The sequence below is a fragment of the Euprymna scolopes genome, chromosome 9 (genome assembly GCF_053919585.1).
Source record: "Euprymna scolopes isolate OS-2025 chromosome 9, ASM5391958v1, whole genome shotgun sequence".
Lineage (NCBI taxonomy): Eukaryota > Metazoa > Mollusca > Cephalopoda > Sepiida > Sepiolidae > Euprymna > Euprymna scolopes.
Genome location: NC_136490.1, coordinates 79,448,527 through 79,472,022, shown reverse-complemented (window position 1 = coordinate 79,472,022; position 23,496 = coordinate 79,448,527). Strand labels below are relative to the sequence as shown.

General features: G+C 40.7%; 1 protein-coding gene across 8 annotated transcripts in view; it reads right to left on the bottom strand.

The window, feature by feature from the left end:
• The window catches only part of LOC145284723 (pyruvate dehydrogenase (acetyl-transferring) kinase, mitochondrial-like), a 591,786-nt gene that overhangs the window by 480,410 nt on the left and 87,880 nt on the right, over nt 1-23,496 (bottom strand). For 2 of the 8 annotated variants that reach the window (XM_080133649.1, XM_080133651.1), the window contains exon 2: nt 8,974-9,014. The exons of the other annotated variants lie outside the window; for them this stretch is intronic. The gene's annotated coding sequence lies outside the window, so the exon portion shown is untranslated. The remainder of the gene's footprint in view (nt 1-8,973; nt 9,015-23,496) is intronic. 8 annotated transcript variants of the gene reach the window in all.

The window sequence follows — 23,496 nt, the reverse complement described above, 5'->3', positions numbered from 1 at the left end:
CCATTTCTTTTTTTTGTCGTGTTAAAAATAAGACTTTAATATGACGAGTATTGAACATTTTGAAAAAAAAAATTCTTCGGACACCCAGTAGTAAGTAAATCAATCTTTTTACTATCTTTATCAATTAAAAGTATTATTTTATGTTGAGTAGGACCGCGGTAATTGATAATTTAAAAGGACCTACCCGAAAAAAAAATTGTTTCTATTTCTCGAATTTGGTCAAATGAAGTTAGTATTACTAGAAGCAGCAGCAGCAGCTCCAGCCTGTAGAATCAGCAACAGCACAGTGTATAAACAACACGCGTTCTTTAATTTTTATTCAAGAACGAATTAAGAAAAACATGAAAATATGAATATAAACGTTCTTATATGTTTAATGAGAGCTATTTTGTTATCAGAATAACATTAGTTTAGAACTATTCGGTTTTCAGAATGTATAATAACAACAATCCCAACCAATTCGGCATTATGAATCTGTTGCAATTTCTCACATTGCTCGTCAAATTTAAAAACATGGTTAAAAAAACAAAATAAACTTTTGTAGATATATAGCTTGCATGCACTTTTATTCTTTAAATTAGTTTTGAACGAATTAAAACAATGTTTTACTGCGAACAGCCACAAATGTTTTTTTTCAAAATCAAAATAAGTATCAAAATCTCGTTTATACATAGATTCGAAAAAGTTGTCAAAAAACAAATATATAACAAATAAATGTTATCAAAGGCAAGATAAGTTACTTTTCTACCAAACTGGTTATATTTTTTGTGTTTTTATTTAATTTAACATGTTTATTCAGCTCGAAAAACATCCAGTGTTTACCAATGTATTGGAAAATTAAAAATGGCGCCCGGCCCGACTCTCTTTGACACGGTAAGTTTGAGAAAAGGAGTTAAAAATAAAAAACAACTATACAAAATACTGTTAAAAACTCACCGAATATATGTCAGCCTATGTCACGGTAACATATATTGAGCGAGTTTCTAGCAGTATTTTGTCTACTTTTTTATTTTTAACTCTTTTCCCCAAACTTACCGTTTCAAGAGAGTCGGGCGCGGGCGCCATTTTAAATTTTCCAAAACATCGGTAAACACTGTTTTCAAGCTGAATAAACATGTTACATTAAATAAAAAAACTAAAAAATTATCCAGTTAGGTAGAAAAGTAACTTGCTTTTGATAACATTTATTTGTTATATATTTGTTTTTTTGACAACTTTTTTCGAATCTATGTGTATAGTAATACAAACCCTCAAAATCTATATCAATATTCTTGAAATTTTAAAAGCAGTTAGAAAACACATCAAACTACAATTAGGAAGCTTTTTATTTCGTTATTTTTTTTTCTACTTATTAAGCGAAAGATATTTTTACAACCTGCTCCAGCGTAGTATAAACGGCCTATGGAATTAACACCTTCAACCTCGAAAATAGAAATCAACAAATTTTTGAACGCTCTCTTTGAAAAAAAGCTCTCTTAACTTCACCTCTAATCCAAATTATGTGTGGCAAGTCTCCTCCTAAAACACTCTTTAACCCTAACAATAACACTAAGTTCGAGTGGCAAGCCTCCCCCCCAACAAAATACCTCTGTAAGCCACATACAAGCATCTAAAACAAACAAACAAAAAATAGATCCTTCCTTAAAGAAAAATACACATGAAAATAAATTAGTTAACTGTCCTAAAATACTAGAATGGCCAGGAAATGATGAATTATTTTACATTAAATTTTTGTGAAACTAACCGCTCCCCCTCTAATATTGTTTTTGTTAGCTTTGTCTCTGTCAAGTTTTCAGTATGTTCACACATAATTTTCCTTAGCCCTACAATTAATTCAAAGTCCGAATGGCAACCCTCCCCATATTCTCATTGCATAGAAACCCTCTTAAAACTACACATAATCATCTTAAAAAAAAAAAAAAGCATGCATATTTTCCCATAGAAAAAAAAAAACAGTTAACTGCCCTAAAATGCTAGAATGACCTGTAATAGGAAATTATTTTACATTCAATTCTAAAATAATTTGTTTATCTTTCATTAAAGTTTTTCATGGCATTTTATACATAATTTCCTAAAAAGGTAGAATCACATTTTGGAGAGGTGGTCAGGAGTTGAGTGGGGTTAAACAGAAGGTGTTAATCTACAATAATACCAAAGAAATATTGCAATATATTCATTTTTAAATGGTCTTATGTTTAGATTTAAGTTTTTTGTACATAAAGCACATTACAATTCAACTTTGAGTTCTCCAACTTCTTTTCTGTTTATGGATACATGGCATTTTTAAGGAATTGCTGCATATTTATGCACATTTACTGCAGATTATTTGGAAACCATAAACTTTGGGAGATTTTCAGTTGCATATTCTGATTCCTTGTACAAAAATACACTTATATGGTAAATTTCATTTCTTAGTCTTGTGTTTTAACAAAGATATGACATTTTTACTGAAAAAGTAGCGTAAAAAATGTGACGAAACGCATATGGTCTTAAAGAGGGAAAAATATCCAAACGTGTGAGGCACAAAAATAGCCATAACTTCCTTAATTTTAATCAGATTTAAAAAATTTAAAAAGATTCTTTATTAGCTCATCAAGCTCTTTCTATGCATACCAATATTGAAATATTTCAAGCTATTTCAATTTTTTCATGTGTATTGCTACTTATCGGCAGATGTCTTCAAGTGTTTAATTTTTGCGCAGGCTCTAGTGTCATCCAAAAATGCTGAGATCAGATGACATGTTCTCTCTAGACTTAACAGCGAACAGGGCCTACCCCTCCAGAAGTTGGCCGAGGATTGTCAACGGGTAGTCTGCATGAGGAACAACTCGAGACACATCGAGGAGTCAGGGTCAACATTCATTAAAAGGATGACCTTCAGACCGAAATACTCACCCCGAAAAAGCAAAGCTGGAAGAAAACACAGGTTACACCTAATAAGTACCACCCAGTCACAAGACCCGGATCCCCTACAAGTCCATGCTATCGCTGCGGCAGGAAACATTGGTCAAGTCCATGTTTTTACAAAGATAAGTACTGTAACGAATGTGGCAGGAAGGGCCACAAAGCAATCCAGTGCAGGACGAACAAGGACAAGAACAGCGTCCGACAGACTAGGTCCAACTTCGATTCAGATAAGAACCGGCGCAAATATGTTACAGTTAACATCGCAAATAAAGCTGTGCATCTACAATTGGATTCTGGATCAGACCTGTCCATCATTAACCTTAAGACGTGGACAAGGCTAAGGAAACCAACCATGCGGAAGACGAACAAATCAGCTCGAGCTGTGACAATCGATAAAGTGGAATTTGACAGAAAGCTCACACTCCCAGTGACCTTCAATGTGAAAAAAGTGAAAGTGTATGTACATAGGACATCCGAAAACCTCTTTGGTATTGACTGGATGGAGCGATTTGAATTGTGGGACCAACCTATGAATAAATTCTGTCATAGGGTAGAAAACTCATCTACGGAGGCGCAACAATTGAAGGACGAGTTAAAAGTGGAATTTCCAGAAGTATTCTCACCAGGACTAGGAAAATGTACGAAGGCTATAGCAAAATTCGAACTAAAAGAAATTTTATTTTTTATTGCGGACAATTATCCTCATCTTTTTTTTTGTTTATTAGTTGTTTTCACGTTTTCAAGAAGAAACGAAACGTCCCATTTGCAGCAACAGAGAAAATTGACAAGGAATTGGATTGGCTAGAAGAGGCTGGAATACTATCAAAAGTAAGCAGCAGTGACCTTATATGTGACCAAAAAAACAAATCAGATTCGTGTATGTGCGGATTTCTCCATGGGTCTAAATGCAGCCCTCAAAGATTACCACTATCCATTCCACACACCAAAGGAGATATGCAACAAATTAAATGGTGGTAAAGTATTTTCTAAGGTGGATTTGAGCGACGCATATTTGCAGATCTCCGTCGAGGTGGAATGTTCAAATCTCCTCTGTGTAAAGACCCACAGGGGACTCTACAAGTTTGAAATGTCAGCTTTCGGAGTCAAGGTCGCACCTGCAATTTTCCAGCAGGTCATGGACACCATGCTGGGTGGCCTCGATTTCGCTTGCACCTACTTGAATGATATTGTCATAGCCAGTAAATCCACAGATGAGCACCAAAAACACATACATGAAGTTTTTGAAAGAATTCAATGTCTTTGTTTGAAAGTAAAAGAAGTAAAGTATGACTTCCTGATGAAGGAAATACGTTACTTAGGTCACATTATGGATGAAGATGGTAGACACCCCAATCCTGAGAGGGCGGGAGCCATAAAGAACATGCCTGCTCCTAATAACATGTAAGCACTACAAAGCTTTCTGGGCCTGGCTAATTTCTACCAAGTCTTCATCAAGAAGATGCATGATTTGTGCGCCCCACTAAATGAACTGCTGAAGAAAGAGAAAGCCTGGGACTGGATGCCAGAAGGCGTTTGAGAAGATCAAAGAGACGTTAAATTCAGATCTTTTTTTTGACATAGTATGATCCAAAGTTGAGAATAATAGTAGTGTGTGACGTAAGCAGGTGTGGGAGCTTGCATACTTCATATAATGCCTGATGGTACCAGGAAACCAATCGCACATGCATCAAGAACGCTATTAATGCCCAAAAGACAGTACTCTCAAATTGAAAAAGAAGCCTTGAGTATTATATTTGCTGACAAAGTTTCATAGGTATTTACACGGCAGAAAATTTACATTGCAGACAGATCATAAGCCGTTGCTCATGATTTTTGGTTCCAACTTACTGACATATACAGCTAATAGACTGTTGAGATAGGGTACATTATTACTGAATTATGATTTCACCCTGGAGTACTTGCCTTCGAAACAAATTAGCCATGCGGATATCCTCTCTAGGCTGATACCATTGAAAAGGAATCCGTTCAAAGATTCCATCATTGCCACTCTTCGGACGGACGGTGAAATAAAAATGGTGTCTCTACCGGAGACTAAAAGGGAAGTAGACAAGGATGACTTCATCTGTGACATCAAAAATAAGATCGCCATAAAGGACGATGTTCCGGAAGTATTTTTGCTTTGCGATGAGGTTTTACTATATGGCGAAAGAGTGATGTCTCCAAAAACAAATTCTACAGGATTTTCACACAGGACATCCTGGAAAAAATCGTATGAAGAGTTTGATGAGGAGCTATGTCTACTGGCCTAAAATGGACAAGGACATCAATGAGAAGATAGACTCATGCACATGTTGTGCCCTTGTGGCTAAATCACCACCTACTATGTTTAAACTATGACCAAAGACTGACCAGCCATGGTCTAGGGTGCACATCGATTTTGCGGGTCTGCTCAAGGACAATTATTACTTAATCGTAGTCGATAGTTACAGAAAGTGGCCTGAGGTATTGAGGTGCAGAAGACCGACAACTGGAACGACTATAAATTTTTTTATATGAACTGTTTGCATGTTTTGGTGTAGTCGATTGCATCGTAAATGATAATGGAATCCAGTTTACGTCTGCTGAGTTCAAAAGTTTTTGTGATATTAATCATATCACCACTCCCCAATACCATGCTAGGTCAAATGGGCAAGTGGAACGCTTTGTGGACACTCTTAAAAGAGCACTGAAGAAGGCTCAAGGGACCCCAACATTTTAAACAATTTTTAACAATTTCTACACGTGTATAGGATTACACCCAACCCGAACACACCAACAGCAGGCTCACCTGCAGAAACAATGTTTGCGCGGAAAGTGAGATCTGTTTTCGACAAGCTCTTACCCAAACAGTCAAGGCCACTAGTGACTACTTGTGTACCCAGTAAACATTTCATACCAGGTGAAAGAGTGTTTTTCAAAAGTTATAAAAACAACACCTCATTCTGGGAGGTGGGTACAATTACTAAGAGAGTCGGTGACATGGTGTGTATCGTCCAAGAACTAACATATACCCACAAACGTCACCAGAACCAACTAAGAAGATGTCGATCAGTTGAAACCAGTGACAGTCCACCATTGAAAGATGAACCAATAGACACTGTCTTCGAAACTTTTGATCTTGAACCTCCTCAACCAACACCTGAACTACGGCGGTCGTTCCGTAAGAGAAAGTTTACCAAGCCATTGATGGTAAACCCTAAAAGGAAGAGGTACTGACACCTTTTACGAACAAAAAGCTTGGGAGGAGGAGGGGATGTTGGAAACACCCCTCCATGGGATTAATGGACTATCTCATGACGTCACGACTCTGATGACGTCACTTCCGGTAACAAGTACCGGTGCCCGGCAGTCAGAGATTGGTATGCGGCCAAGGAGGTCGTGTGCAAACGCTCAACAGTTGAGGAATGGTATTGCTCAACCCGCCTTGCCTGTAATATATGTGAATACATGTTTGTTTCTAAATGTCCTGTGTGCTTTTCGTTTTGTTACCATTTAACACCACTTACACTTCACGAGCCATGTCAAAGACTGAAACTTGTTATGCCTAAATAGAAAAATAGGCCCTAGCAATAACATGGGGTTGTGAACACTTTTCTGACTACCTTGTTGGACTTCACTTCGGTGGACACAGATCACAAACCACTAATGACACAATTAGGTAAGCAAGGACCTCAGCGAACTACTAGTAAGGATACAATGATCTTGGATACTTTTAATGAGGTATGGATGCACAATTCACTACGTTCCTCGTAAGAAACTATATACAGCTGATGTTCTTTCAAAAGTGGTACTCAGCAATGGCCCCCACCAAAGAAAACAGACCTAGAGCAGGAAGCACTATGATGGAGTACTTACTTGCTACAAAAAAATGTCTAAAGGCATTGGAGGAAGCCACCAAAACTGACAAAAACAGCATCTACATATCACATTATGTGTTGCAATATTTTTTATTTATAATGGACTAGCAGGGGGGTACCCGGCGTTGCCTGAGTGTTTGGAGGTGTGTGTGGCCGGGCGGGGGGTGGGGGGTGTTAATGAAAACCTAAGAATAAGCGAAGTAAAAAAAGAAAACAGAAAAACGAACATTAAAACTTATCTGAAAAATAAAGCGGGAAGTACCCGGGCGGTGTGGGGGAATGGGGGGTAATCAAAACAAAAAACACAAAAAAAAACTAACGTAAGGCAAACGAACGATGTTAAATGTAAAAGTCTGAAAAACAAAAACAAAAAAGAAAACAGAAAAACGAACGTTAAAACTTCTGAAAAATAAAAAAAAATAAAAACATGTGAAAAATGGCTTAAATAAGCCTGTTTCATATTAAAATTTTTAAAAATCGGTGGGTACCCGGGTGTTTTTGGGTGTGTGTGGTCGGTTGGGGGATGGGGGTGTTAATGAAAACCTAAGAATAAGCGATGTAAAAAAAAAAAAAAACCCAGAAAAACGAACGTTACGTGAAAAATGGTTTAAATAACCCTGCTTCAATATTAAAATTTAAAAAAAAAAAAGAAAAAGACATCTCACACCACAATTCGAACCCAGAACGTTTAGATAATGACCCAACGCTCTAACTAACTGAGCTAACATGACGGACATGAAATTGTGTCAGTTCTTCAAATATTTAAACTAAATCAGGTTATGACATCGTCTGACGCATGCGTAGAACCGATCTCGTCATGAGAGGACGGTTTTTAAATTAAAGTGTGAAAAAAAAAAAAAAAAAAAAACCTGCGACGTTAACCATTGCCCCACCGCGAGATGCTAACGGAAACACATTTGAATTTATTCAATTACTTGGATTTGGCAGGTGTCTGTTTTAATGAGTTAATGAAGTCAGCGGGATAGTATTCATTTACTGCGGAACGCTTTTTTTGATTTTTATTTTCCCAAGATGTTATAGGAAAAAGACTAACCCACATGCGACGAGCGACAAATGTTGAATATTTATCTTCCCGAAATCGAGCAAATTAAATAGACAGGCGAGCTTAACTGTGAGATATTACAATTTATATGTGATATAAAAAGTTAAAAAGTTGTGAAGCGACTGACCGCTTCTCTGAAAAAAGCCTTTTGTAGACATACAGAAAAAGCGAACACACATAGATACATACATACATTTTCGCTTATATTTATAGATTAACCTCCCTGAAAGTTGAGATTCTATTTAATAAACACTGCCGATAGGAACTGACGAATCAAATTAATTCACGTTCTGTTATCAACCAATAAGAAACCAGAATTGCTGCATAAAAATTGAATCTTTTAGCATTCCAGCACATAATGTTTTTGTGTCAACACGAGGAGGATCTTACGTTCTTTGGTTGCATAATTATAAAGTCCAGAACAGTGACACACTGAAAATTCTTCATCTCCAGGACTTGTATAGAAAAGCTACCGATCAGAAACTCTTCTGAAATTAAACATGGCTTCCAATTCAAGAGGTTATAGACCTGGCAGAAGACTTTACTTCGATGGATCAGAATCAAAATTTGATTTGTGGCAAGTAAAATTTTTAGGATATTTAGGAATCCAAAAGTTACACAAAGTAATTCAAGCCCAACCTGAAAACAGAAACGACCCTGAGTTTATTGAAAAGAATGCCTTTGCAGATATTAATACACTGCTTAGATGACAGAAGTCTATCTCTGTAATGCTAGAAGCCTCGGATGATGGCTGCAAAGCATTGAACATATTAAAAGAGCATTATCTATGGAAGGGAAAACCCAAAATTATCTCTTTATATACTGAAACTCTAAAATGTACAGAAACTGAGACAATTAAAGATTATATTATAAAGGCCGAAACTACAGCAAATTTATTAAAAATGTCTGGCGAAATGATTAGTGACAGGCTGTTAATCTTCATGGTCCTTAAAGGGTTGCCAAGTGATTTTAAGCCATTTACCACCATGATAACTCAAAGAAAAACCCATGACTTTTAATCGATTCAAGATAGCACAGAAGTTACAAGGAAACCGAGAAAATTTTCACAGAAAAAAACGAATCTACAAGTATCATGAAATTGAAAAATACCCACTTAAAAACAGCAAAATTAAAGTATACCTTTACCTTGAATAAAAGCAGCAACTTTTCCAAAAACAATTTTTTCCCTAAAAAAAAAAAAATGAAGGAATATTATTTGCTACAATTGTGGGTGGCCCAATCAAAAGAATTTCCAATGTAGATACAAAAATTTCAAAGGGGACTCCATTAAAAATGTGGAGAACTTCATTAATGAACATACATTTTTATTTTCATGCACGTATTATGCTTCAACAAACAGTAACAACTTGTCAGTTGTGGGGCAACAGCACATAACTACGAAGGAATTGGACTTTATCATTTTTGATCCCAACTTTAATCCTCAAAATCACTTTGTAGAGCTAGCTGATGGCAATCGAGTAAAGGATATCATTTTGAAAAGGGGCGATGCTAAAATCTCGCTCAGGAACAATAGAGTTGAACTTTGTATCTGTATTCTGGAAAACGCTTTTCTAATCCCAAAATTAAAACAAAATATATTTTCTATTAGTGGTGGGATGATTAATCAGAATCGTTAATCGTAAGAATCGTGTAATTTGGGGGAATCAAAATCGCATCGTTAAAAAATACCTTAGATTTACGATTCTTTCATTACAATTCTCTTATATTTTTAAGTTGAACTGTTTGTTTGAAGTGAGATTAATGCTCTCAAAAATTTATGATAAAAACATCATAGAACTTTTCATAACATATTTAATATGATGTACAAGTATTTTATTAACTACTTTAAAGGTAATCTTTATTTATCTTAATGAGTTTCAAAATTTCTTTGAATGTTTTTTTCTTTCTTTAATTCTTTGAATCAAAAAAAAATTTTTTTTTTTTTACTTTTAGCTTAACTTGCTCTTATATTTCACGATTTCGTTTTTAAGTAATAAATGCTTCTCCACATTAAAAACCGACCTTGTGTCTAACTTTGTCCTCGTGGGGAGGCAAGTAAATAGGAAGTAATATGGCATCTGAAAAACGTTTTTTGACCACCATAAAAGCATTACAATACATTTAAAATCTGAAGAATTTTCGCCATATGCACTTGCTGGCCACTACTTGTGTTTAACATTTAAAAAAAGAAAAAAAAAGAAAGTGCTTTAAAATAGTAAAAACACTAAAGCTTTTGTTTTGGAAGGGAGGTTTCATGCGCCCCTATTATCCCAAAGAACCAGCTATGCAGACACTTTGCAATATTTTTACATAATTATTTTTAAAAAAATTCTTTACAATCAATTTTTATTTAAAATTAAGAAATTATTTTCTAAGATATTTTGTTTATATATGTTTACATTTTGTTTTTAAGTAAAATTAAGAAATTAATTTTAAATGTATTTAAAATTAATTTCTTAATTTTACTTAAAAACATTTGTTTGTATCCATCTCCATTCAAAAGGGTTACTTTTTGGTAGCTTCACCGGTTGTTAACCTAAATTTTCCAAATGTCAGAACGAGGCTCGTCTGACAGACCTACTTATCTTAAGCTTCACCAATTTTTGTTGTTATGATTTTATCTGTTTTTTTTTTGTTTTTGTTTTTTAGGGATTTTTTTTTTTTTGCCAGAGTTTATGTAATCATTAACAGGAAAATTGGTGAAAGTCAAAATGGAAGCCACGCTTGCAAAAAAAAAAACAAAAAAACAAAAAACAAAAGTAAATTTTTAAAAATAGGTCACACACACATAAATTCTTTCCTTGTAAAAATAATAACTTCTCTTTCAGTCGAACAACATATAACATCAGAACCGATGCGTATTTCGCTACAGGCGTAGCATTCATGTACGTCTGCCCTTTTTCTTTATATTTTTTAATATATAAAATAACGCCTGAAATTGATTGTTATTAATTTCATGGTGCATGTTTAATTCATGGTTAAAAAATTTGTTTTGACTTATCTTCAATGAAAGAAATTTAAAAAAAAAAAAAAAAAAATCGCACAGTTTTTGAAATTCCCTTCATTGTATTTCCACTTTTTCGCAGTACTAAATTTTTTCGCTACACAATTATATAATGGTATATTTCAAAACAACAATTCCACCGGAATCGGAATTGTTAATCAACATTTTCCTGGAATTGGAAAAAATTTAGGAATCGTCCCAACACTATTTTCTATGCAAGCCGCCACTAAATAAGGTGCAAATATAAGCTTTAGCCACATACACATAAGCCAAAACTAGTGTACCCGGCTACCAGAATTTAGATATGGCATAAAATTTTTGGGCACTGCAATATTCCAGACATCAAAAAGTTGCCAAATGTGGTTGATGGAATGAATATAAAAACCTCAAAAAACTTGACTGCGATGTTTGTACACAAGGTAAAATGGCAAAGTATCAAAACAAGATGCCAGACAAGAAGGCCACTAAAACTTATCACTGGTACATTGTGACTTGAACGGTCCTGTAGACCTGATGGGCAAATATGCAGTAAATTTTGTAGATGATTATTTCGATTTAGTAATGGCCTATTTCTAAAAGAACAAATCTGATACCTTGCTAGCAACTAAAAAATATTTAGCTGACATGGCCCCCCTACGGTGCAGTAAAGTGTATTTGCTCTGACAATGGTACAAAATTCACTAATAAAGACTTTGAACTTTTATTAATCATCGTATCAAGCATGAAAAATCAGCCTCTTATTCATCTCACAGAAAAGAAACTGCAGAAAGATCATGGTGGACATTTTTTGAACTGGCAAGATGTCTACTCATTGAATCAAAACTCTGCCAAAACCTCTGGATATATATACAACTGGTCCTTCAACAAAAGATTATCTAGAACGACATATAAAGCTTTCTGTGGTAGAAAGTCAAATTTAAGCAGAATGCATATATTTGGTTCAACTTGCTTTGCATTAATAGATAAGAAAATATCTGTGGTTAGAAGCAAGAAAGACAAGTCTTACCATGGGTGCTCAGCGAGTGAGTTCAGGCAAAGAAAAGGAAGAACAAACATGGCAGCCAGCATTTTTATTTCGTCCGTTCTCGCGTAATCTCGTGTGTGCGTGAAGATAGAAACTATAAAACGATGTTCATTTCTCGGTGCTGGGGGATTATTCCCGATCAGGCAGGAGAGAAGGCAACGAGAGTAGATAAAGAGGACTGTAGTGATAATCTTTCTTGAACATTCCGTTTGTGTATTTGAGGTGACCCCCCCCCATTATACCTCAAGCTATTTCGGTGATGGCCAACGCAGGCTTAAGCAACATGATTAAGCCTATTAATGGCGACGGTGATGTGGTGGCGTGGCTTAAAAAAGTGGACCTTGTAGCAAGGATTAAGAGGCTGAATGATGTGGCCGCAGTAATACCACTGTTTCTAGAAGGGGACGCACTGGCCCTCTATTTGGACTCAGTGAGCGGGAACAGGGTGACGCGGACGTCATCAAGGGTCGACTGATCGAAGCTTTTGCAGAGGGGCCTTTTGAGGCCTTTAATAAGTTGAAAGAGAAGAGGTGGACTGGTGAATCTGTTGATGTCTACGCGAATGAGATAAGGAGATTGGTTGAGTTGTCGGGCATCAGGGGACACGCCATGAGTCACGTAGTAAAGATGACATTCGTTACCGGGTTCCCGGAAGAGATATCAAAAAGGTTGCAGCAGGTCCCAGGAGTGGAGACGCTGGATGTGAGTGAGCTGCTTAAAACTGCAAAAATCTTGGTGAGCACCCAGCCCACGGAGCCTGGAGGAACGACAGCAACGGTACAGCAGGATGTGGGCAGGAATCTGCCGAACCTGGGGATGGCATGCTTCGAATGCGGGGGACCACACATGAGAAGAGACTGCAGGAAGTTCTTGCAACGGACAGTGTGTTACAAATACAATTGGAGAGGCCATTTAGCGGTAAAATGCACAAGTTCGGGAAACTGGCGAGGGGAGGCCGACGTGCCAGCGGCCGCTCCGATTCGAAAATAGTGGCGCACCCGCAGCAGATGCCCAAACAGAAGATTGCGGTGGAAGGATAGGAAGTTATAGCCCTGATTGACACTGGCTGCACCACTACCATGGTGCACACTACCCTGGTCGGAAGATGGAAAGGAAAGGGTGAAGTAGTGGCATTCGATGGGTCGCGAGTGAAGTGTCAAGAGAGGAAGACCGTCACTATTGATATTGCTGAACGTCGGATGAGGGTCCATGCAATTGTCACTGATCGCCTGGTGCCTGGCGTCCAAGCCATCATTGGAATGGATGTTATATGCTGTCTTGGAGGTGTTACCATCACATGTAACAATGTGAAGTTCGGACTAGCTGAGTGCGCGGTGACGGAGTAAGCCCCCAGAGGGATCAACAAGACTGGGGAGGAAAGAAAATTGTCGATCAAAGATCAGGACTTCCGAGCCGAATTCCACGGAGAGCGGTGGACGGTGGAGTGGGCATGGAAACATCAAGCGCCATCGCTGACAAACAGGGTGGCGTGCTACACAAATTCGCTTAGAGGAGGGGCGAGAAAGGAGTTTGAGCAAGAAGTCGACCGATGGATTGAGGAAGGGATACTGATGCCTTGGACGGATGATGTGGAGTCGGGCATTTTGCCGTTGATGGCCGTTCTGCAAACAACTAAAGGGAAAGTAAGACCGGTCCTGGATTTCCGAGAGCTGAACGGCCTTGTTAAGTGCCATACGGGAGGCAACACCGTAGATGTGTGCAGTGAGACCATTAGGGAATGGAGGCAGATGAATGGCGCATCTACGTTGGTAGATCTAAAATCTGCTTATTTGCAACTCCATGTTGCCAAGAAGCTCTGGAAATATCAGTTAGTCAAGTACAAAGGCAAAACCTACTGCCTTACGCGAGTGGGGGTCGGGTTAAATTCGGCACCCAAGATTATGTCAACTATCCTCAGGAAGATTCTGGAGACAATGGGAAAGGGAGATGGGGTAGTGAGCTCATACATAGACGACATTCTGGTGAATGAGACTGTGGTAACTGCCAAGGAGGTGGTGGCTCATTTGAAAAGGTTTGGGTTGGTCGCCAAAGAGCCGGAAAAATTAGACGGAAGGGCTGCTTTGGGCCCAAAACTGAAACGAGGTGCGTCAGGCGGCCTAGAGTTTCGCAGGGGAAACGAGATCCCACAACTGAAGCAGGAGCTCAACAGACGTGAACTTTTTTCCATATGCGGAAAGTTGATCGGACATTACCCCATTGCTAGTTGGCTTAGACCAGCATGCAGCTACATAAAGAGACACGCTGAAGGATGAGGATGGAATGATAAGGTGAGAGAAAGAATGGTTGCCATGATGGAAGAGCTCCTGAAAGAAGCAGAACGGCAAGACCCAGTCCGGGGAACCTGGAACGTACCGCGAACATTGAATGGAGTCGTGTGGTGCGATGCGAGCAGCATTGCAACAGGGGTCGTTTTGGAAATTGGAGGAGTAGTTGCAGAAGATGCAGCCTGGTTAAGGAAAAAGAATGACGTCAGCCACATCAATGTGGCGGAATTAGACACGACAATAAAAGAAGTCAATCTGGCCTTTAAATGGGGACTACGTGACATCTGCATCAAAACAGACTGCCACGGTGTTTGCTTGGCTAAAGTCTCTCATTTCAAGCAAAAAAAGGATAAAAACGAAAGGGGCTGCGGAGATGTTAGTGAAGCGCAGGCTTGGGGTGCTGGCTGAGCTGATGCAAGAGTTTTGTTTGAAGCTTCGTGTAGACATGGTGGCTTCTGAAAAGAACCGAGCAGATGCTCTCACGAGAGTGAAGAAGAGTTGGCTGCTGCCAAAGAAAGATGTTGCCGTGCGAGAACTGCAGAATTTGTACCATATGGGGGTAGAGAGGACTTGGTACTTAGTGAAAAAAGTCGACCCGAGGATCACCAAGGAGCAAGTGAGGCAAGTGGTCAGGACATGCGACAGATGTCAGTCGATTGATCTTGCTACAAGCACGCATGAAACTGGCCAATTGGAGGTGAGTGGGACCTGGGAGAGACTGGCATGCGATGTCACCCATTACAGGGGTGGACTTTACCTGACCATGACTGACTGTGGGCCCGGGCGATTTGCCCTATGGAAGAAGCTACGTGGAGGAACAGGCAATGAAATAGCGTCAATCCTTGATGAGGTGTTTTTGGAGCGAGGCCCCGTGGAAGAGTTGTTAACCAACAACGGGACTGCATTCAAGTCAGTAGCAGTGACAGGAGTACTGAAGAAATGGAAGATCTAACAATTTTTCAGAGCTACCTACAGACCCAGTGGCAACGGCATCGTGGAGAGAAACCACCGCACCATAAAGGCAGTTGCGGAAAGAGGAGGCACCTCACCTGAGCAAGCCGTCTTCTGGTATAACATGTCGCCTAAACTGGGACAAGTACCAGAGACGGTCTCATAACTGTCCACGTTTGCATATTCCTGGAGACATCCAAGGGTGGAGCCGGCAAGCCGAGAAGTAGAGGCCACAGGGACAATTAAACTCGGGGACAAGGTATGGGTAAAGCCACCGGGGACGCGCTGCACCACACAATGGAGTAGAGGTCGCGTGACTGGGAGGAACACTAGTAACAACATTGTGGTGGAAGGAGTCCCGAGGCACATTCTCAACGTCAGACCAGTGGAGGGCGAAGCAGTGGAGGGGAGTGTGCAGCCACAGGAGGAGGACGAGACACCTCAGAGGCCAAGTAGAAAGAGGCGACCGCCACACTGGATGAGAGACTACGAAATGTGATCTTGAGATCAGGGAGGTATGTGGTTAGAAGCAAGAAAGACAAGTCTTACCATGGGTGCTCAGCGAGTGAGTTCAGGCGAAGAAAAGGAAGAACAAACATGGCGGCCAGCATTTTTATTTCGTCCGTTCCGCATAATCTCGTGTGTGCGTGAAGATTGAAACTATAAAACGATGTTCATTTCTCGGTGCTGGGGGATTATTCCCGATCAGGCAGGAGAGAAGGCAACAAGAGTAGAGACAGGGGACTGTAGCAATAATCTCTCTTGAACATTCCGTTTGTGTATTTGAGGTAACCCCCCCCCCCCCCATTATACTTCAATAAAGACTTTGAACTTTTATTAATTAATCATCGTATCAAGCATGAAAAATCAGCCCCTTATTCATTTCACAGAAAAGAAACTGCAGAAAGATCATGGTGGACATTTTTTGAACTGGCAAGATGTCTACTCATTGAATCAAAACTCTGCCAAAACCTCTGGATATATATACAACTGGTCCTTCAACAAAAGATTATCTAGAACGACATATAAAGCTTTCTGTGGTAGAAAGTCAAATTTAAGCAGAATGCGTATATTTGGTTCAACTTGCTTTGCATTAATAGATAAGAAAATAAAATTAAATATCAAAACTGATCGAGGTATATTTCTTGGATAAAATCAGCCCAGCCTACTTAGCATTTTTTCCAAACAAAAATAAAATACAAAGAATCTGATGTGTAAAAATCACAGGCACGTTTAATTTCAAAAACAAATATCCATCATATGAAGAGGATGTATTAATATTTCCTCAAATACATAAAACAAATCACAATGAAGTCGCCATTGACAAGGACAAGAGTATTAATAATGATGACGACAATGCTGATGTTAGATTCAAAAATTCATCAGAACGTTTTCCTAAAAGAAATAGATCACCCAATTTTTTTTGTGCTCAACAATTTGGAAGATTATCAGGTCAACTATTGCTATTTTATGGATAATACGCCAAAAAGCTTAAAGCTTAAAAGCTTAAAGCTTTTTAGCGAAGCAATTAATTCAGAACATTTTCAGCAATTGAAAATAGCAATGAAAAGTGAAATAAATGCTTTCACAGAAAATAACACCTATTCGACAGTGCCTCTCCCAAAGGATAAACATGTCATTTCTTCTCGATAGGTCTTTAAAAAAAAGATTACAGTATCAGGCGTTGAACAGTACAAGGCTAAATTTGTTTCTAAAGGATACTCTCAGAGAATATTTTTCTGTTTCCACGGACGACAAATCTAACCACAATCAGAATTTTATTGCAAATCACATCGCAATATAACCTTAACATCTATCAAATGTTACGCGACGAACAATGTTTTCCTCGTCTGGTCGACTTGTCGGGCACTTTCCGGTGTGCGGTTGGCTTCGTGTGGCTTCTGGAATACTCAGAAGGAGAGTAAGCTCGGTAACGAAGGGCTGTGATGATGAAACAAGGGACGCCGTACTGCATCGTATGATGTTCGAAACCTTAGAATCTGTTCAGCAGAATTATCCAGCCCGGGGAAATTGGTGTGGACGGCAAAGAGTTGAATGTATGGGTCGATGCTAGCTCAAGATGCTTGAAACGGTGTTGGACATGTTGGCTGCAACCTGAAGATGACTCTCAACATATCAACTTAGCCGAACTGGATGCTGTATTGAAAGGCATCAATTTGGCTCTTCATTAGCAGAGCAAGGTGCTACACATGAAGACAGAATCTGTCTGCATATACCATTGGGACTCGGACACGCTAACTGGAAAGACGTGAGTACGCAGCAAAGCAGCAAGCGAGATGCTTATTAGGAGGCAGCTAAGCATTCTCAAGGACCTTGTAAAAGGGTACAGGCTGACAGTGGACGTGACGCTGGTTCCATCAGCACAAAACATCACTGACCGATTGGCACGAGTACCACAGCGGTGGTTTGAGGCAATGAAAAAGAAAAACGGGCTTGACCCGGTGATAGGCACGGTTCACACTGACGAGCTGGATGAGAGTCAAATCATGGCTATTCACAAAGGTAGTGGACATCCGGGGGTGCGATGCACTACCTACTTTGTCAGGAGAAGTTACCCAACCACAACAAAAGCAACTGTTAAAACGGTCATATGGAAAGGTGAGGAATGTCAGTCCATTAACCCAGCGCCAATCAGGTGGAAAAAGGGAAAGCTGGAAGTGAACGAGAATTGGCAAAGAATCGGAATGGATATCATGCATTATGGCACCTTCCATTTTTTTAACTCTAACAGACTGTAGTCCATCGCGTTTCTCCATTTGGCAAGCGTGATTCATCAGTTGGAGGCAGTGTTCCTTGAGTGTGGCTGGCCGCATGAAATCCTTTTAGACAATGGCACGGCTTTCTGCAACAATGTGTTTCAAACATTTGCACATAAATGGGGAGTTCACATGTGATTCCGTTGTGCATACGCTCCAGCCGGGAATGGCATAGCGGGGTGATGTCACTGTACAGTGAAACGAATAGCAGCTAGAATGTGCTGTCCCATACAGGAGGCTGTCTACTGGTATAACATCACACCAAGAGACAACACATCTCCCTTCACTGTGCCTGCCAACAGGATTTATCGATACGAAGTTCGAGTAAAGGAGACCAACCTCGCAACTGCGTCCCCAGGTCCCAAGAACAGCTCTTACCAGGTTGGAGATCATGTGTGGGTAAAAAGACCACAGAATCGATGCACATACTGAAGAAGCGGAAGAGGGACCACCCGTCTTGCCTTTACGAAGGAGTACCCGACAAAGACGGATACTGCCCCCCTGCCCTGATTGTGAAACACCGCCTACGGAACAGACTGGTGGCAATAATGGTGGTAATGAGGAAGATGGCAAGGAGGAAGTGCTGCCTCTGGGTCTTCGAAGAAGTACCCGACAAAGACTACTACCCCCCCCCCCCCACCGCCCTGTTTGTGTCAGGGGGGAGTGTAGCAGAATTAGCAATAACCGAAATGAGGGGAAATAGAGAGCTTACCCCGGATACTTCTGTTGTGTTTTCGGCTGAGCGGAAGAGAGAGTTCTAAGATGGCGTCCATGGATTTTTATTAGCGTTGGCCCCATGCAATTCTCATAGAATCACGTCTGCTCTCACGCGATTATGCAAATATATAATTCCCGGTCGCTATATAGGCATGACGCTGGAAAGCAGTCAGGCTGTGTCCTGCAGATTGTATGTAGGTGGTTCTGGCGATTGGATTGTTCTTTGTGACCAACCACGTGTCTGCGAGAAGCGAGTTTATTCTTTCTGCTTTTTTTTTTTTATTTCTTGTTTTTGTCTCCTTCTTTCTCTATGGTTATTACATACAGCCAAGAAAGCTCTCTCTTCTAGAGGTGGGCGATACTGACTTTTTCCTATCAGTGTTCCTGATTTTTTTTTGCCTCATTTTGCTTCAAATAGACAAATATTTGACAAACACGAACAAATAACAACACTGCAATACCGAACAACACAATAAAACATTACTCCTTTCAATAATGGGTTTACCGGCTGAGTGGGGGGAATGAATCAGTCTAGAGTTCTCTGGTTCGTCCAACATTGTTTCACGAGGGGAGAATTTACATGCAGGCTCTACGTGTTCAAACTCTGTCTCTCTTGTGGGCGTTATGTTCACAGAGGTTCCCATGTGTTCCCTTGTCGATGCTCAAACTCGTTCTTCCCTGTCTCTGTGTCAAGGGAAATCACTCCTTACTCTACTCCGTAACCCAGTGTTGTTCCTTTTATTCCCCTACAACTGTATTCCAGCATCGACCGCTCTGCCTCCAACTGTACAGTATTAATGTTAAGCCTCCACATGCAACTTTTATTTTTCAGTATTAATCCCTTTGGAGGAGTAATATAACATACGGAAATGTGAGGAATGTCAGTCCATTGACCCAGCGCCAGTCAGGTAGGAAAAGGGAAAGCTGGAAGTTAACGAGAATTGGCAAAGAATTGTAATTGATATCACGCATTATGGCACCTTCCATTTTTTTTAACTCTAACAGACAGTGGTCCATCGCGTTTCTCCATTTGGAGGAAATTGGCAAGGCAGGACTCGGCAAGCGTGATCCATCAGTTGGAAACAGTGTTCCTCGAGCGTGGCTCGCCGCGTGAAATCCTTTTAGACAATGACACAGCTTTCTGCAGCAACACATTCCAAGCATTTGCACATAAATGGGGAGTTCACTTGCGATTCCGTTGTGCGTATGCTCCAGCCGGGAATGGCATAGCAGAGCGATGTCACCGTACAGTGAAACGAATAGCGGCTAGAATGCGCTGTCCCATACAGGAAGCTGTCTACTGGTATAACATCACACCAAGAGATGACACATCTCCCTTCATTGCACCTGCCAACAGGATTTATCGATACGAAGTTCGAGTAAAGGAGACCAATCTCGCAACTGCGTTTGCAGATCCCAAAGACAGCTCTTACCAGGTTGGAGAGCGCGTGTAGGTCAAAAGACTGCAAAATCGATGTACCACAAGGTTCGGCAAGGGTGAGGTGACCAAGCCCTCAATCCATTTTGGTGGACGGTGTGCCTCGCCACGTGAAAGATCTGCGCCCTCGCCATTATGTTGTTACATCGGAGGAAGAGGAAGATAGTACAATATCTTCTGAATGAGCAGAGAGTATAATGCAGGATGATGGAGAGCCATATAAGGCACATACTGAAGAAGCGGAAGAGGGACCACCCGTCTTGCCTTTATGAAGGAGTACCCGACAAAGACAGATACTGCCCCCTGTCCCTGCCCGGATTGTGAAACACCGCCCATGGAACAGGCTGGCGGCAATAACGGTGGTAATGAGGAAGATGACAAGGAGGAAGTGCTACCTCCGGTTCTTCGAAGAAGTACCCGACAAAGACGACTGCCCCCACATGCCCCGTTTGTGATCATGAGATCAGGGAGGGAGTGTAGCAGAATTAGCAGTAACCAAAATGAGAAATAGAGAGCTTACCTCGGATACGTCTGTTTTGGGCTGAGCGAAAGAGAGAGTTCCAAGATGGCGTCCATGGGCTTTTATTAGCATTTACCCAATGTAATTATCGTTGAATCACGTCTGCTCTCGCGCGATTATGCAGATATGTCATTCCCGGCCGCTATAAAGGCAGGACACTGGAAAGGAGATGGAGCGCTCCGCAGATTGTGTGTAGGTGATTCTGGCGAGTAGATTGTGCTTGTTACGACCCACGTGTCTGCGAGAAGCGAGTTTTTGTTCCGTCTGTTTTTAGTTGTATTTTTTTTTGTTTGTTTTGCCTACTACATTTTTGTTTCAAAATTGGCAACTTTATTTCCAAATTCTTATCAACATTACTATCTGAATTTATAAAATAAACCATGTTCAACTATTACAAAACATCATCACCTCAACAATATAGTTTCTCAAACAGAGCATCATCATGAGACTGGGTGGGTTTTCTTGCAGTACTGTATAGAACGACCATGCTCGCAGCAATGTTTGCAGAATGACTGAGCTTGCAGTTGGATGTTATTTACCTTAGGATCTGAATCTAATCACAATGATTTTATCAGGTCTTCAAAATTGTCAGCTTGAGGCTTTGTGAGCCAACTTGAGCAGATGGAGCGAAGAATTTTGTTGTTGGCCTCCAAACCAGATTTGTCAAATCACTTCAACCCATGACCATCGTTCATGTCAATGAGTGGGCAAGTAGTTTGTGTAGAGTCAGTGGAACACTAATCCACATCAAATCCATTGACGAAGGTGATTTCTTCTTTGATTGGTTAGGGAAACTTTCTAAATATCATGATTAAAGGGTGGTGCAAACTTTCTTGTACTCTTGGACATTGATGTTCTCTGACAACGAAAACAACTGCAGGATGACTAAGAGATATTGTCTAATCTGTGTCATGACACCTTGAAATCGGTCAGGTAACATCTGAATGACAATTTCTCTTCCACCATGATGCAAGATGTGAAATGCGGTGTTGCCAGTTGTTGACGTTCCTCCTTTACCAGTACTATCTGGGAAGTCTTGTCTTTCTCCTAATACGTCCCCCAGTTCCTTTTTAACAAGATTTACGTGCTGGTTTAGTTCCCGATAGTCGAGTGTGGGGAAAATGGCTTACCGCACAAATGTCCTCGTGTCTGTCTGTCCTGTGAGTCGCACACGTTGAGAAAGATAGAAAGAAAGAGTCCGTCATGGCGGTCGTGACGTTTTGTAGTGAACGAAGTCTCGCGAAATCACGTCCGCATGCTTTATAAAAACAGGTCACTTGGTGGGAAAGAAAGGAGAAATCATTTGACGTTTGAGAGGCGGCAAAATCAGTTGGAACAATTTGTGTGAACAGTGATCCTTGCCTGTTGATTGACTGCAAGCTATTTCGGCCCATTTTTTTGCAATGCACAAGTTTGATCTGAGATTAATACCGGAGTTCGACAGCTACTCCACCAGACCCTTGGTAGTTGAGTGGTGGGAAAAAGCTGAGCTTGTCTGACGGCTTTGCAAAATAAAGGATCCCACGCTTGTCATCCCATTGAGGCTGACCAAGGGGGCATACTCCGTTTATCAACAGCTCGGGGATGAACCAACTCTGGAGGAGGTTAAGGAGGCACTATACGCAGCCTTTGCTACGGACCCTTTTATTGCCTGGAGGTAGTTGACAGAACGGCGGCTTGGGTTGGATGAGACGGTGGACGATTTAAAGAGATTAGCTGCGCCGTTTGGTGAAGTGACTGAACGCATATTAAGTTGTGCCTTTCTCACAGGACTCCTGGGCGACACCAGCCAACTGCTACGAGCATCGTCAAGGCTTAGCAAGATTGGGCTTCAGGAATTGTTGGCTAGAGCCCACAATATTTTAAAAGAAAAAGATACGAAGCCAGTGCTAGCAGCTGCAGAAGCATCTACTCCATTAGAAGATGGCGTAAGCTGTTATAAATGTGGCGGGCCAAACCACTTTTCTAGGGACTGCCGAAGCAGTGTAAAGGACACATCTGCTCAGGTAACGTCAAGACGCATGCGTTGCTACCGGTGCAGCAAGCTAGGTCACGTAGCAAGGAGTAGTCCGGGAAATGGACAAGTGGAGTAAACTATAGCATCAGTATTCTCCCCAGATCATTGACAAATAGGGTGCTACCCACAGTGTGAACGGGCGTGAACGCTTTGCGCTTGTAGACACAGGATGCACGCAGATTCTCGTGCGCAAGGCATGCGTGCGCAAGGCATGCAAGGATTCCGGTACTGACAGTCGGTGGAGCACGCTAGTCTCTTGTGGAGTTAGTGTCATTCGTACATGTGTCGGTGATGGGCCTACAATAACCGTACGAGCCCTTGTTGTGAGCGGGGACCTTCTTGGTTATGACCTGCTGTTAGCAATGGATGTTATCAAAGAATTAGGTGGTGTTTGTATTGATCGTGAGGGTAAGGCACATATCTCTAACACCTGCCTTGCTCTGGGTGCATCCATGAAACTGGAACAGCCTGACTTTCATGTGGAATTCGACCAGCATACGAGATCCTGGACAGTTTCTTGGAAATAGTCGGACGAGCAGCCACACAGCAAGTTGTACAATAGGGTACCAGAATATAAAATTCCCCCTGGAGTTCGTGGAGAATATGATAAGGAACTACAGACTTTGATAAAAAATAGATGGCTAGTTCCCTATCCAGAGAAGGAATTGGGCCCCGCAAACTGTCTGATCAGGTTAATGGCGGTTATCCAGCATAATAAACAGAAGGTGAGGCCGGTACTCGACTATCAGAATGTATGTACCAAGAAGTTGAGGGAATGGCGGCAAGCAGGATCTAATGTATCTGTGCTGAATCTTCGTAAAGCATACCTTCACGTGCATGTCCATCAGCATACTTTCACGTGCATGTCCATCAGTCACTATGGTCCTATCAAACGGTGCTCATCAAGGGAGAAAGGTATTGCTTAACTCGCATGGG